This window comes from Anolis carolinensis, chromosome 3 (genome assembly GCF_035594765.1).
Source record: "Anolis carolinensis isolate JA03-04 chromosome 3, rAnoCar3.1.pri, whole genome shotgun sequence".
Taxonomy (NCBI): Eukaryota; Metazoa; Chordata; class Lepidosauria; order Squamata; family Dactyloidae; genus Anolis; species Anolis carolinensis.
The window spans coordinates 244,004,876-244,011,503 of record NC_085843.1 but is presented as its reverse complement, the minus strand read 5'-3'; the positions used below and the strand labels follow the sequence as shown (position 1 = coordinate 244,011,503).

Sequence of the window (6,628 nt, the reverse complement as noted above, 5' to 3'; positions counted from 1 at the left end):
CTTTCCCATTCAATAAAGCTCTCCAAGTTATCAGGAATCTTGCCTTTGGGTCACACAAAGGGCCAGCATGGGTTGAAGATGGTCTCATTTTCAGAGTTGTACTTCCTACACATGAGCCTTCTATTCTACGACATTTATGTTATGACTGATAGCAGATACATACCAGTTGAGTACCTTGGATATTGCTCTAAGTAAACTGGGTTTTTTTTTAAAAAAAACTAAAAAAAATTAGGGAAGTTGAACCCCTAACCCCACCCCCTTGGCTACAGCCCTGCTCTAACTAACTTACAGAACACCTGAATAAAGCTAGATAGATAGATCCACACATTCTTTATTCTTTGGTCTGTCCCTTCTGTTACTGTTTCTTTGTTCCTCTCATGTGCATGGTGACTTTTTCTATGTGTGGCAGTTTATCACACAAATCAAAATTCTGATTATTCCATGCATGAGTAAATAATAAAAAGAAATAAAACATAAGTTGAAACATACATTATTAAAAGCTTAAAAATTCCAGAACAACTATTGGCAACATCCAGTGCATAGTTACGAGCCTTATATAGTCCTTCATCAAACATCTGTCATAGAATAAAAGTTTTTACTTGTTTGTGAAAAGAAAGTAGGGCGTGTGCCAATCTCTGAAGGGAGCATGCCCAAGCTGCAAGCTTATATTTTCAGGGGGGAGTGAAAACTCATTCAGAACAGGCTGAGTCCCTATTCCCTGATCTGCCTTTTTTATAAACCAGAAGCACTTTTGTCTTGTCAGGATTAAATTTTAACTTGTTCCTCCTCATGCAGTCCATTACTGATGAAACCAAACAGTTTAGAATCAAAACGGATTCCTTGGCTTGTGGTGAAAGGGAGTAATAAACCTTAACTGTCAAGGGAACACCCAATGAAATCCTGAGCTTTGCATTTTGATGAGACCTTTCTGACTGAACTTTTCAAGTTCCTCCCTCTGAACTACAAATCCCAGGATTCGACAGGATGCAACTGTGGATACATAACGTGAAAGGACACTCGTCCAGGCCTCCGGGATCATTGCTCTCTCCATATGAAAGATTATTTTCTGAAAGGAGAAATCAAACTGCTCTCTACATAGGAGGGATGACTCTTTTTGAATGAGAAAATGACAATACATGACTTGGAACTTGTATACCTTCCTCTTCAGTAGCTGCTTATAAACCAGGCTTAAGCAGCTGAGGGGGGAAAGGAAGGGGCCTGAGGCTGTTAGGAATGGTGGGAGTTGAACTCTAAAACACCTGGAGGGCCCAACTTTGCCCATGCCTGTGATAAACAATCTCTGTTATAGCCATCCAATTTATTTTTTCCTAATTTTGCTATTAAGATGGAAACTAGATATATGGTGTTGCACCTTGCTTTCTGGTTTTCACTAGTTAAACATATTGTATGGGTCACACTAGGTTTAACAAAACAGCAAACTGCAGGAGCATATACACACATTTTTCAAAAATAGTTCCAAGAAAATGTTGCTGTGTGACTGAACAATAATATTTGAGGAAAGCTAGTCCATACTTGCTGGAGATTTTCTAGTACGAGCTGAATTCATCCTTTTCCTTTGCCTTTGGGCGCTGGAGAAATGCCTGTAATTAGACATGAGAGGGCAAGTTCTTTATGCCACTGTCTTACTTTTTCTCTTCTCTTCAGATGATATATTAGCATTATAAGACCAAATCTAAGCAGTTTAAGGCAAAAACCAATATCCTTTTCTTTTAGTTTTGCTGTGTGATACTTAAAAGGAAAGGATAATGCTGAGAATTGAGACACTCTTGTAGGCATAATGAGATAACTGAGAATTGAAGGGAATTTGTTTCTGACTGTTGTTTTTCTCCCCTTGGCTTAGGAAAGAACTATGTTGTTGAATACCCATTCAACAAGCATTTACTTCTGAACATCTGGAAACTAGGTAAAAAAAAATTAAAAATGAGAGAGACACCTGGCACTCCAAAGTGAAAGCTATTCTCCAATGACTTCTTTTAGGTTTGTGACAAAACTTATTTCTTTTACATAATATATATGGAGTTTTAAAAGTAATGTAAATTCTAAGTGCTGTGTGCATGTGTGATTTTGAGCAAATGAAAGTCACCTACGCCATACATCTGGCACAGGCTTTGAATGTGGGTATTAAATCAGTGTTTTTCACATCCAAGAAGGTGAAGCTGAAACTGCAGAGAAGCTGTGATGACCCTTCACCTATTAATCATTCATGCAGCTAAGAAGGCATAGAAGGATATTTTGGTGTATCCACTTGAGGGTTTTTTAAGCTGCTCCTACTTCCTCTTACAGCAGGTTCATTGGCAAAGTGACACTTTCTTTTGAGAGATGTGACAGAGGGCAAGCCTAAGATGCTTCTTTTCAATGCAAAATCACCCCAATTGAATCAAGTTGCCCTTCAGAATGGAAGCCTGTCAAGCTGAGAAGCCCCTCTAACCAATTGTTTGTCTATACAGTGATCAAAAGAGTGCAAAACAGTAAAACAGCCCCTTTCACAGTACACAGTTGTAACATTAAAAATCATACAATCATGCATAATCAAGGCAACCCCAACAGATACCTATTCAGCCCCTGTTCAAAAACCTCTAGAAAAGGAGACACCATCACACTCCAAGGCAGCATCTTCCACTGCCAAACAGCTCTCACTGTCAGGAGGTTTTTCCTAATGTTTAGCATTCCCCTGCAATTTGAATCCATTGCTCCATATTCTAGTCTCCAGAGCAGCAGAACACAAGTTTGCCGGTGGCGCAGTGTGTTAAACCCTTGTGCCGGCAGGACTGATGACTTGAAGGTTGGGTTGCTGACCTGAAGGTTGATGGTTCGAATCCAACCCGGGGAGAGCGCGGATGAGCTCCTTCTATCAGCTCCATGCGGGGACATGAGAGAAGCCTCCCACAAGAATGGTAAAAACATCAAAACATCCTTGCATCTCCTGGGCAACGCCCTTGCAGACAGCCAATTCTCTCACACCAGAAGCGACTTGCAGTTTCTCACATTGCTCCTGACATGAAAAAAATCCTTTCAAATATTTAAGCATGGTTATCATGTGTCCTCTCAACATTTTCTTCTCCAACCTAAACATTCCCAGCTCCATAATCTGCTTCTCATAGGGCTTAGCTCCTAGACATCTTACCATTTTGGTCACCCTTCTATGGACATGGTCCACTTTAACTATCCTGGTTCCATCCTAAGCAATCCTCAGATGGGCAGTTTAGGGAGGGACCTCTAGAAATCTCAATCATATGTGTCTCAGCAAACTACAATCTCCAAGATACAGTCATGACATTTAAAATGGAATCCACATTATCTTTCACATCTGGCTAAGATAAGAGTTCACTCCATTGAAATGTGTAATTTCCTGCATTGGTCATTGACTGCTCATTGAAGGAGGCATCATTTAGAGCCAGAAGCCTTCCTATATCTGATTCCTTTGCATCAGATTATTTGGACTCTATTGGGTGAACTATGATATGCTGTGCAGAAATTAAGTTGTTGTTGTTCTGTGTGTGTGTGTGTGTGTGTGTGTGTGTGTGGATTTAGATACAAATATAACAAAACTTCTATACATTCACAGATTAAAACCTGGACACATTTGGTCAGACATCATCCAGAGTAGTTAAGTTATTAATATTTATTAATAACACAAGATCTAGGAGAGAGGGTAAAAGTTTCCTTTTGCCTGATCCTAATGTGCTCCCTCCTCCTTCTCCTATTAATAATTTATTATCAACACAACGACGTTGTATGGCACAGCAAACAAGATAGATATGCTGGATTTCGTTTCGCAAAACCACAAGTCGAACACTTCCCAAGTGTCTAGGTCTGTGTGATGTATTTTCTGATGATGTGTGCAGATCCCAGTAGGGTTTATTATTATTATTATTATTATTATTATTATTATTATTTATTTATTTATTTATTTATTTATTTGTAGCCTGCCCTATCTCCCCAAGGGGAATCAGTTGAAAAAATGGGATGGCAGAGGATGAATCAGAAGTGTTCCTGCCAAATTGGGGCACTTTTGGAGTATGATGTAAGTTCTACTGTACATTCAGTAAATAGAAGTGCAAATATTGTGGCCTCAGCTCCTCCAGCTGTTTAGCAGGAAAATCTGGAACAAAATGCAACCAAGTTCACTTAACTATTTTTACAAAGTTCCATGTAGGTTGTCTTCACATTATGCCTCAAAAGATGGCATTCAATTCCATAGATTAATTATACATGAATTGTAAAATTACAACTGCATTTTTGATTGCTTCTATTAGTCAAATAAATATAGATAAATCAATAATAAATAAAACTTATAGAACGATCAGAGAAGGAGAAATTTCTTTGTATTTTCCCATACACAATTATTAGCTTACAGAACAATCTAAAATAGTAACGTATTTTTTAGAATAAAATAAAACACAGATTTTAAGGTGAGAGGCCCAAACAATGGGATATAATGCAAGCTATGGAGGAGGCCTGGAAAAAAAGTGTTCATTGCATGCTGGGGGAAAAATCATGAAATGGAGCCAAACAAGCTTATCTAGCAAAGTTATTTCATAATAGGTAAAGGTAAAGGTTTTCCCCTGACATTAAGTCCAGTCGTGACCGACTCTGGGGGTTTGTGCTAATCTCTATTTCTAAGCTGGAGTTGTCCGTAGACACCTCCAAGGTCATGTGGCTGGCATGACTGCATGGAGCGCCTATTTCATAATAGGCTCCTACAATTTTAGGGAGTAACCTATCACAAAATAGCAAGAATGGTTTCTGCTGAAAACCGGCCCACATGATGACTGTGCTTGTCCAAAAATATTAGCTGGGATCCAAGGAACTGTCTATGCTCATAGAAGGAGGTTGTATTGTGCAAAACAGAAGGAATATTAGCATAAAACAGCACTGATTGTAGCATTAAACTGGATAGATTTCTTCCCTCCTAATTCTTCCTTCAGCCTCCATGCTCTACTTATGAGCATTGTTCTTCCTTCTGCATTGCAGCCTGAACCACTAATGCTATACCAGGAGCATTAGGGGGAAAAACAAATAGTAATTGTGTTGAAAAATAATCTATAACTACTGTTTTCATGTGCAAACATCAAGTAATGATAGGATCCAGTGTCAAAACCTCAATTAACCTTGTTGTAGCAAGTCTTTACTTTAGCACTGTGAGAGATGACAAATTTCAGATATATTAATCAGACCTATATTGTAAACAGAAATAAATACTGGACATTTTCATTTCCAATATACTGAGCTTTTCTTTCTTTGTTCTGTGTTCAAACAGCAAAAACAGTATCTCCTGTGGTCAGCTGCCAACATCTCACAGAATTGCTTTGGTCCAGCAAGGAAAATCTGTCCACATAGGCAAGGCAGAGGGGGATATTAACTCTGCATTGAACTACGGGACTCACTGGGCTTCGTTTAGCTGCTTGGTGTGCCTTTTGATACTAAACAAGATGTCAATCTCTATCTATACCAGCCAGTACATCGTCATCTGGAGCAAGCTGTCGGGCTTATTACAAATAGATTAGGGCAGGGATGGGCAAAGTGTGGATTATAAAATCACTATAAGCATATTTAAAATTTATTATATAAAATATAATTAGAAAAAACAGTTAATCAAGTACAATGGAAAAGACATTATTTGCTAATAATGAGTGGGGGATTTCAGTGAATTGAATAATAAAGACTGAGTATCCCCCATCCAAAATGCTTGAGACCAAAAGTGTTCTATATTCCATGGTTTGGGGGTTTTTGGGGGGAAGGTGCCTCTAATACAGGAGGGCACACCGAGTTGTCATGACCAGTAGTTATGAAAAGCTCAGCAAAGTTTTTCAGGGTGCATAGCTCAGTAACAGATGACATGCATATAGCCCTCTGGTTCAAATCTGAGAATCCCTAGTTCAGAAAAGAAAGAACAACCAAGATTCCACATAGGCTGTTACAAATTGTGGAAGTTGAAGTCCAAAAGACCTAGAAGGCTGAAGTTTGCCCATGCCTGATTTATAATGTAGCACTCTGCAATGAGGTGTTGTGTCTTCCTTCTGCCCCAAAAATTGTCAGAGCCTGGGGGGGAGGACCTCTGATTGTCAGCTTACCAGAGGGGAAGGGAGCAATTCGGTTTACAAAGAAGCAACTCCTCTCAGGTCAGGGGAGAATTAAATGAGAGCATACTCAAAAACAAAGTAGGCTCTCCTTTTTTGCCCAGGAGCCCAGACCAGCCACTTCTTGTTATCTGATTTTTGTCCCCTCCCCACTGATAAGCCACAGCTCCAGGGCAAAGATTTTGGATGGATTGCAAAGGGCTAGATAACACAGCCTGCCCCCCCCCCCCCCTTCAATCTTGGAGTCATGGTTTTTAGGCCTTTTCCTCGGGTTATTTGGGATGCTGATTCAGGGCCCTTCCACACAGCTGTATAAAATCCACATGAATGCTATGAATCTCAGGCAGCAGGTCATCTTCTTGATGAGGTTGTAGTGGTAACACAGATTTATTGCTGACCACTGCATCCTTCATCCTAAGAAAATCAGAACCCTACAAGATCAGATCAAAGGTCAATTTATTCTATCGTACCATTTTTCACTGTAGCCATTCAAGACGGCCACACACTAGAGAATGGCAGAGCTCTCA

The 6,628-nt window shown here is 39.6% G+C and overlaps 1 long non-coding RNA gene across 1 annotated transcript; it reads left to right on the top strand.

The window, feature by feature from the left end:
• The first annotated feature begins 1,829 nt into the window (after window positions 1-1,829).
• LOC134297825 (uncharacterized) lies at window positions 1,830-5,713 on the top strand. The gene is made up of 3 exons (XR_010004706.1): window positions 1,830-1,998; window positions 3,947-4,045; window positions 5,282-5,713. It is a non-coding gene; the product is annotated as an uncharacterized LOC134297825 (long non-coding RNA).
• The last annotated feature ends 915 nt before the right edge of the window (window positions 5,714-6,628 follow it).